A 10,623-nucleotide genomic window follows, 5' to 3' on the forward strand; every position below is an offset into this window, starting at 1 on the left:
AAACACTAAACCTTAAACTCTAAACCATTAGTGTTAAAAACTCAATCTAAATCCTAAATTTAAACCCTAAATCTAAACCCTAAACCCTATATATATATATATATATATATATATATATATATATATATATATATATATATATATATATATATATATATATATATATATATATATATATATATATATATATATATACCCTAAACCCCAAACCCTACACCCCAAACTCTAAACTCTAAACCGTTCGTGTTAAAAACTCAATCTAAATCCTAAATCTAAACCCTAAATTTCTAAACCCTAATATCTAAACCCTATAAAACCTAATATCTAAACCCTAAAATCTAAACCCTAATATCTAAAACCTTAACATACGCTCGAAAAACACGATAATTGTTATATATTACTTCTTCGAGCATTTTCCCGCCAAAATAAAAACATTTATCACAAAGTGTCTTTATTAAATGTTCATATTTCCATCCAATCTATAATGTTCATTGGTTCTCTCTGCATTTAAAAGTGCAGTTTTTTTTTTTTGATTTACTAAGTCGATCGAGTGCTCGAATGTCATCCTGCAACTTTGATACCTGAAAAACTAAAAAAAAAAATCAGTATCCATTTGGCTTAAGTGATACAATAGTTACCGTAATTAAAATTGGTTATGATTAAATTAAATAGCCATTTTGTCGTATGTTTAAGGTTTCATATAGTATAACTATACGGAGAACTCAGCTTCCAGCCATAATCCTACATATTTAATAACAGTAAAATTTTAGCAAGCATTTATAACACTGAAAATACACACACTAATATTCGAACACACTTCAAACAAAAGATGCAAAATTTACCTTGAACATAAACAAATGGTTCAGGTGTATATTCATGCTCCGTACAATGACCCGTTCATATCTACAATTGGCTCATCGAAGATATAATAAAGTTGCATATATATAAATTCAACATATATCAGACATTTTCAAAATCATCATAAGGTCATAAACATAGTATAATATCATAGCGAGTTGGAACATCATAACTCAATTATGTTTAATAATTGTCCTTATGCTTATATACAATCATATGTTATAAATTCCGGCTATATAAACATCAGGATACAGATAGGTTGTAACAGGGCAATTACAATTGATGTACAGAACTTATACTGTAATAGTAAAAAAATCATAAAATGAGATACCTTTAGAGATGAAAAACCAATTAGGGCAATAGCAAGACTCCGGAGAGGATTTGATGAATACGAATTAACACCATCAAGATGAATACGAATGATGAATCTGGATTGATGGTCCGAAAATCGTTTTTTAGGATGAATCGCCTCACGCGATTTAGTTAGCAGAAGCCCTAAAATTGAAATCTGTCTGGGATTTAACAATCGGTTTTAAAAAAAACACAGTGAAAAACATATGTATCTTTAGGTAATTTTATGACGAATTCAGAATTAAAGGTGTTTGTACGAAGAGTCGTTGTTAGTTTTGTTCGCCGGACGAACATAAAAGCGGATCTGTGATGGAGAGGTGAATTAATCGACGACCGAACCTAATAGGGATTGGAGGAGATACGTTTCATTTATTTGGTAATTAAAAAAAAAAAGAAAAAGAAAATCAGATAGTGTGTACACGTGGCAGGCTGTAAATTGGGAGAAGGTGGGTCTGACACATTGGATGGGACTTCACGCTTTATGTGAGGAAAGGAAAGGATTTATTTGACTTTTATTTTAGATAAAAAAAAGTTTCCTATCATTTAGCTAAAGAATTTTGAATCAGAAGTTGATTTGATGATTTGTCTCCACGATTCAATTGATAAAATTGCTCTATAATTGACGTGCAACATCTTTTTAAAATAATAATATCTGAACCATTTTTATTAAAAATATTGTTACTTTGAACATAGCAAATAAATCTGTAAGGTCAATAATTTACATAATAGTGAAACCTGCAACACTACATATCTTATTTTAAGTCTTCATTGGTATTGAGATATATGAATGATAACGTATAAAGGTAATTCTGAAAAATGCATCTGTTAGATATTGTTTTAAACAATGAAATGACAAACCAAATAAATTACCATTCATAAATCATATTCAAAGAATAATAAATGATACGATTCAAAGAATAATAAATGATATTATAAGTCTGAAATAAAGCATATAGATCCCACAATGAATTGTGTTAATATATAGGATTGCAAGGATCGTAATAGCTAAATCTTTACCGGAATGCAGTGGTTGGTTTTGGAGATAGTTTAGCGTGTGATCCAGGTAATCGATACACATGTTCGTTAATCCTCGATTGTAGTTATTCATCAAAACTGATATCAGGAAATGCAAACAAAAAAAGATTCATTTCTGATTTAGCAAATTAGAACCACATAACAACGAATTTAAGGTCATTCACTTTCAATAAGAAATAAGTTCATTAACATTTGATGACCAAAACGACCCACCCAATCTGAAACTTTTCAAATTTCTTATTTCGGATAGAAAAATTACCATTAGCGTTGTAACTAATAATCGTGAACAAATAGTCGTTTCCAAAAGTCACTAACATTGCTGCAGGGTGCGTTAAGAAATGAAGGATAATAATGGACTATTAGGTGCATATACGTTGCTACTATTATGGATAAAGCATTACCTTTATTGGCTTTTTGAACCCAGCAGATGCTGATAAGCGCAGGACTGATGTGAACATCCTGGATTGTCAAGAAATTTAAATAATCACTAAGTGGTAATTGAAATAATAGTAATTTTGTGACTGTAATAATATGGACATAAATATTTTTACCTATGAGGCTATGAGTTGATTCTTATTCTATGCAAAACCTCTTCGTATACTACGTTTTTCATTTTGCATGTGTCATTTCCCTTGTCGTCTAATAAAACTACTTTTATAGCGCATTAATGTTAAGTTGATTTCGAAACCTTAAATTCCAGTGATAATCAAACTGCGGTTGTGAAGTATTGAGATAAACATCAATTGAGATAATTACGGAAGTGATTGAATCTGAAATTGAAATTTAAATGTGTTGCAATTCTGAAGTGTTCAACGATTTGATTAATGGGGATTGAGATAAGAATAGATTGAGATAAGAATAGATTGAGATAAGAACAGATTGATTGCAATTTAGGGGATTTCATGCGGATATTATGCTATTTAAAATTTTTGGTCAAAGCATTCCCAATTATTGTTGAAAAATTTATTGATCAAATTAATTTGATCCATTTAAGGAATAATTTCAGCTAATCCTAGATGGGATTAGGGTCGATGGATGTAATATGGTTTTAAATAAATGAGTGATGAGGATTGATGATGATGACGATGTTCATATACGTATATCAGTTCCTTTTTTTTTTTTTTTTTTTTTTTTTTCTGTTTTGATCCGAGATTAAGTACCAAAGAATATAAAAGGATACAAAGTACAGAGTACGTATGTTTGTATATGATATATTCATTGGACATATTACAGACGGGGATGATTCTCACACACACTTTTTTGATCCTCACACACCTATTTTAACCTTTTATTCTTCTAATAATACTCAATTAGTGTGTGAAGATCAAAAAAGTGTGTGTGAGAATCATCCCCATTACAGAATAAACACCTTTGGTTAAAATATTAAATATTTAATAATGATTTTATTTATTTATCTTTAAAAACTCATCAAGGTTCAATGAATATGAAGTGTTAAATTATTTTACAGAATTAATTAAAATGATACTCCGTATAAAATACATGAATCAATATATATGTGGATCGTTATAGTATGGAGATTAATTTGGTAAGTGACCTATTTTTTTGGATAGAATTATTAATTAAAGATAATTAATCGTAAGAATATTATTGTAATATTGTTAAATTATAAGGGTAGATTAGTCTTTCAATTAAGATTCTTAAATGTGATTAGTAATAAAATTTCGATTTTTGAATCAGCGGTTGGATGAATGTTGTTACTTTTAATCTAATGGTTAGGATTTGTTTTTAAGAATCAAAATGAAAGATTATTTTACTATTTGACTCGTCTTTTAATAAGTATGGAGATGGAGATGGAGATGGAGATGGAGATGGAGATTAATAAGTGTGTAATTTGAAAGTTAGTTAATTCTGAAGGGTTGAAATGAAACAGTGTTTCTTCCTCCACATGAAATCAAATTAAACACAAATAGTGAAACCAAAGCAAACAAACTATACATCAAAATTCAATTCACAAGATCTCAATTTCGCCGGAGCAATTAACATTCCGGTAACTGATCTACACATTTTCAGCACCGTTGTTATTCCGATCATATCATATCATTTACTCGATCTGTACTTATTTTTTGCATTGTAGGCTTTTCAAATATATGCACGTGATTCAAATCGCTATTGATCTTCGAGACTCTGCAAAATGGTGATTAATTAAGCTAATTATATTGTTTAGTTTAGTAATTTTATAGTCAGATTTGAGATTAATTTAACAGTTTTGTGAATTGTATCTGATCTGACTATTTGTTAGTAAAATTAGGGTTTGTGGTGGTTATAATTGGTTGTTAATTTTATCTGCTTTGTCATTGTAGGTTGTTCTAGCAGTATCTATTACCAGTAAATCTGGCAAAGGTAAATTGATTTTGTGTTTTAAATTTTGATCTTTGAATAGAATTGGATGTAATCTTATCTGTATGTATATCTGAAATAATGTAGAATGTATGTTTCACTATTAGTTTATTTGAAGGAAACGTGTCGAACTTCTTATGGTATTGCGGATACAAGTGACGACATTTTAGAAAGAAAAAAAATTAAACTAATAAGATTATTACCGATCTGCCTGAAATATGGAACTCCAGATTGACCTAGGTGGTTTTCTCCCGGATCCATTCAGGATTTAAACCCGGTCCGCCTGCCCCTCCATTTGGTTTAAGGATCGGTTTCCTACAATGCGATTCGGGTTTCCTCCCGAAAGCGCGTGCGTGCGTGGCATATGATCGTGTCGTGAGGGTGGTTAAGTCCCCTATGGGTGATGCCGACAACCTGCCTTTCAGAAGAAAAAAAAATAGTAATTATAATTTAGGATGATTTGTTACGCTGTTGACATTTTGGTGCTTGTGGGTGGTGGCTTAGTCTTAGGTCTGTGTAAGCACTTTAGTGTTTGTTATTTGTATTATCCAGGATTATAGCTTTGGTCTATAAAGATGTCCATAACCAATATGAGTTGGTTCCAGTTTGTTTCTTTGTGCATTTGCTTTTTAAACATCAAAGCTGTATGTAATATTTGGTGTTTCTGATGTCCTTTTTGGCGGATGCTGTACACTAATAGGTATATAATTGTTTTGCAGCACTTGTTTCAAGGCAGTTTGTTGATATGTCTCGAATTAGAATTGAGGGGCTTCTTGCAGCTTTTCCTAAGTTGATTGGGACTGGGAAACAGCATACGTATCTTGAGACCGAGAATGTGCGCTATGTATACCAGCCAATTGAGAACTTGTATCTGCTACTTGTAACGAACAAGCAAAGCAATATTCTTGAGGATCTTGATACACTTAGGTCTTTTTCTAAAGTCGTATCCTTTTTATTGCATAACTATATTTGACGTAACATGCATTGAGATTTATCAACATTAGCATAAAACGGAGTTAAAAGATGGATTTTTATGTAAGTGTAGGGTTTACTATTAAGTATGATATTTTTAATGTTGGAAAACATTACTTCCACTAAACCAATGTGCAATATTTACACTAGAGTTGAAACTGGCCTAATTTGGAGATTAACGCTTTCGCTTCTTGTCTGACTTATCCATCACATCGAAGAGTCATACATGGTGGTTTTGGACCTTGTATGGTTTTAGGGTATCTAGAGGTATGTGTTGTAGAATTCGGAATTACTCGGCGAGTACTTGGTCAAAGTCAAACTTGGTCAACATGTACTCCCTAAAAAGTCCCGACCGAGTACTCCCCGTGTAGCGATAACTATGCATAGGTCCCTGATTACTCACCGTCTCTAGATGAAGAAGGCATCTGCAACTACGCTTTTAATCTGATTTTTGCTTTTGATGAATTCATTTCGCTTGGGTACAAGGAAAATGTAACCGTTGCACAAGTGAAACAATACTGTGAGATGGAGAGTCATGAAGAGAGATTGCACAAACTGGCATTACAGAGCAAAATAAACGAAACCAAGGATGTTATGAGGCGTAAAGCCAACGAGGTCGATAAAAGCAAGGTAGGTTGTTTAGGGTTTACATCATCTTTGACTTCCTTTTTCTGCGTTAACAATTTTTTTTGTGATTTCTGCATATTGAAAGAGGTAAATTGGACAAAGGTGGGTTTTCATCTCTACAATCAACGGGTTCAATTGGACGGATGGATAGTGGGTTTGGTAATGATATGGGAATTTCGAGTGGTAACACTTTTGGAAGTGGTTCTGGATTTGGATTAAGCTCTGACGTAGACTCCTTCTCAAGCAAATCTAAAGGTTGGTGATTGCTTTTATTTATTCTCTCTTTGTGTGTCTAGTTTTCTTTTGGCTTTTACTTTCTTTTTGTAATGGCATCATATCCAAGTGTGCTAAAATCTTTACTTGGGAAGTACTCAGTTAGGACTTTTTAGAGAGTACTTGGTAACTCTGGGAATATTGGGATGTTGACCAAGTTTGATTTTGACCGAGTTTTGGCTAATTTTGACTGTTTTTTCCGAGTAATCCTGAGTTTTGGCTGAGTGTTGACCGATTTTTCGAGTAATCTCGAGTATTGGCCGAGTTTGACCTATTACTTGCCAAGTACTCCCCGAGCTGCAAAAATCGACTATTCACCGAGTAATTCCAAGTTCTGCAACACTGAATCAAAATAGGGCTTATGCAACCAGTTTGTAGGATTCCTTTTGGCGTAGAACGTTATATGGGTATGGGTTTGATAGCGCAGGAGATCGGGTTCCCGTTTTTTATGGCCATAAAGACCCTTCCCTTAAGCCATATGCATCTAAACAGTATCAAACCGTACTCTTCATGATGAAAAAAACAGTATCTAACCCATACCTTAAAATCGAACACCTTTAACATTTGTAAGATGAATTCAATCAGGTCAACCTGCGGTTGTTAGTGCTCCAAGTAAGGGGATGGGTATGAAACTCGGTAAATCACAAAAGGTGAACCAGTTTCTTGAATCACTAAAAGCCGAAGGTGAAGATATTGTCGAAGATGTCAGACCGAGTGCTAACTCAACCAGATCATTTGCTCCACCACCTACTGACCCGATCACTTTGACTACTGAAGAAAAGCTTAATGTGACCCTAAAGAGAGATGGCGGTTTGAGTAACTTTGATGTACAGGGAACCTTGTCTCTCCAAGTACTTAACCAGGATGATGGGTTTATCCAAGTTCAGGTATGCATTGCTACTATTGTCAATGAAATTTGACCCATTAGTATGCCTGGCAATTGGATGGGGTTGGGTTGGGTAGCAATGGCTTTGGGTCAAACTCAGTTTGGTTCCGAACGGGTCAGCCTTTTTCAAACGATGGGCGGGTCAATTCCATATCGGGTCGGACCGAGCATACTAATGTATAAGTTTGCTATGGTTGTAAAAGCCCCCCGATGGTCTGGATTTCGATGTAGTCCTACTTGTCACCGACTTGGCCGATTTATGCGGTCAAAGTTATCAAAAGTCCATTTTAGTAGGTCATAGTCGAATTTATTAGTTCAAAGTCGTATTTATTCGGTCAAAATTGGTGAAGGTTGGTCAAATACAGTCAAAGTCAAAGATGGTCAATGTATGACTAGACCCCGACTAATGACTGTTAAAACCTTGACATTATATTCATGGTCTGTTATTATCAATAAAAACTTCACCCATTAGTAATGTTCATGTGCTAAGCATGTGATGCTTCTGGTGAAGCTAAACATCAAAACATGTTACCGTGAGGTTTTATTATTAATTATTAATATTATTATTATTATTATTGTTAAATTATTGTTTAATGATAATCATTAATGGTATGTTGTTCGTGGTGAATATATACTTCTACCAATTTATACAGATTGAGAGTGGTGATAATCCAGAAATTAAATTCAAAACACATCCCAACATCAACAAAGAGTTATTCTCCAGTGAAAACATTCTTGGATCCAAAGATCCTAACCGTCCATTTCCAGCCAACCAATCTGGTGACGGTCTTGGTCTTCTAAAATGGAGGTTGCAAAGTAAAGATGAGTCAGATGTTCCTCTGACAAGTAAGCTTCATTTTTTTTTTAGTTTTATTTCTGTTAAAATTAGATCAAAGGCCCAAATAGAGTATTTTTTATTTTTATTTATTTTTATTTTTTAAATTTTTTTAGGAAAACAAGTAAGCGTCATCCTTCATGTATGTGTGATGGATTCTATCTTTATTCTAATGCTATTTTGATCACATTGTTTGTTAGTTAACTGCTGGCCATCTGTTTCTGGAAATGAGACTGACGTTTGCATCGAGTATGAAGCTTCATCAACGTTTGATTTACAAAATGTTGTGATTTTGGTACCTCTTCCAGCTCTTTGAGACGCACCAAGTGTTAAGAGTGTTGATGGAGAATGGAGGTTAAATTTTAACTTAATTTTGATATATGTTTGCTTGCTTGTCTTTCTTTTGCCTATATAAAAATTATACTGTTAGGATTATAGTTAATAATTTGGATCCTTAAAATATTTCTCTTTGCTCTAGCTACAGCTTTAAAGGTGTCATCTTTCAGGTTACAAAAGTATCATTCATTATATTTATGGTTGTAAAATTCCCCCTTGTGCCTAGGCGGGTTTTCTAAGTAATCAGACAGTTCTCGAATAATCTCTGACTTGGCCAATTTATTCAGTCAAAGTTGTCAAAAGTCCAACTTAGGTAGTCAAAGTCGGATTTATTAGTTCAAAGTCTGCATTATTCGGTTAAAATCGGTAAGGATGCTGATTACTGTCAAAGTTGGCCGATTAGTCCCTACAAGGTCCCAACCGACTAGCGACATCAAATCTAGGAAAGAAAAGTCTTTGTGATGCTATGAAATGGACATTATGGGTTCAACTAGTGGTGGCCTTTTCAACCCATTTACTTTTGAATGGGGCGTTTGGGTAATGATATATGCCAGACTAGTAGAATAATTATAGGAAAAAAAAAAAAACTAACACATTCATTATTTTTAGAAAACCATACAAAAGCCTGTTTGTGCATCAACCCGACTGTCCTATAAGTTTACAACTATTGACATCCACTCATTACCCGACCTGCCCAGATTGCCACTTAAAGTTTTACAACAACAACGACAATATTTATAAAACAAAAACTTTTACTGTAATGCATTTAATTATGTAAGCTATATGAAGTTGGTTTTAGATTGTCAATTTTGTGGGTCAACGGAGTTCATATTTCTTTCAATTGCAGGTATGACTCGAGAAATTCAATGTTGGAATGGTCTATACTTCTCATTGATGACTCAAACCGCAGGTTAGTAAATAATAAAAATATATATTTCTTTCCTTTAAATAAATAAACTGTGAGAAACTGATTGATAAGCTTAAATATTTATGTTGTGGGTCAATGGAGTTTGTTGTTCCTTCAGCTGATACCTCAGCTTTCTTCCCCATTTCTGTGCGTTTCTCTGCAACAACTACTTTCAATAACATGAAGGTATACAAGGCAACTTTTCCTATTAATATCATCATTTTTTATTATTTTCCCCATAGCATTTACTTGTGTGTGTGTTTTTTTTTTTATTCTTCACCTTCTTTTGAATCAAGCACTTTCATAGTTGTAAAAGTCTTCCGTCCAGTTGGGATTTTGAAGTAATACGAGTGTAAGGGTCGTCCCCGATTTGGTTGATTTATCCAGTCAAAGTTGTCAAAACTCCCTCCCTTGAAGTTGGTTTTATTCGGTCAAAATATGTCGTAGTCGAACTATCAAAGTCAAAATTGGTCAACGTCTGACTAGTTTCCAAGTTAGCCGATAGTCTCTACAAGGTCCCGACCAACTAGTCCCCGACTAGCAACATTTACAATCTTGAACAAATACGGATAAGTAGTATTTTTTACATGTTTTTGATTTTTAACAAAGTCAATATCGTTACAGGTAGTGAATATCATCCCACTAAAAGATGGAGCTGTTCCAAAGTTTGCCCAAAGAACACAGTTGCTCACTGATAGCTACCAAGTTGTTTAATGAAAGGGAATTTTATTTTGACTTTCATCATTCTTATGGTTTTTTTTATAGCAATTTGAGTGTTCGTATTTGGAATAGATGGATTCTTGTTATGAAATGATGTTGGTTCTTACATTAACTTATCATTTTTACAAATTAGTGTTAAAAATCATCATACAAGGTGTCTAGTGGAGTACTGGAGTACATTAAAAGTAGGGTTGGACTTGCTTTTGTACAAAGTAAATTCGTATTTGGAATTATGGTTGTAAAAGTCCCCCGACTAGTTTCTGACTTGGCCGATTTATTCGGTCAAAGTTGTCAAAAGTCCAACTTAGGTGGTCAAAGTCGGAATTATTTCAACCAACAAGCGAATTTTATCACCTTAACTATAAACACAAAACAAATCCATGAAAGAATTGTGATGCTATGAATTGGACATTATGGGTTCAGCTAGGAGTGTGGCCTTTTTAACCCATTTACTTGTGAATGGGT

General features: G+C 33.5%; 1 pseudogene; it reads left to right on the top strand.

Annotated features, from left to right (window-relative positions):
• The first annotated feature begins 4,159 nt into the window (after positions 1 to 4,159).
• Positions 4,160 to 10,270, top strand: LOC139876921 (coatomer subunit delta-like; annotated as a pseudogene).
• The last annotated feature ends 353 nt before the right edge of the window (positions 10,271 to 10,623 follow it).

The sequence above is a fragment of the Rutidosis leptorrhynchoides genome, chromosome 11 (genome assembly GCF_046630445.1).
Source record: "Rutidosis leptorrhynchoides isolate AG116_Rl617_1_P2 chromosome 11, CSIRO_AGI_Rlap_v1, whole genome shotgun sequence".
NCBI classification, from domain to species: domain Eukaryota; kingdom Viridiplantae; phylum Streptophyta; class Magnoliopsida; order Asterales; family Asteraceae; genus Rutidosis; species Rutidosis leptorrhynchoides.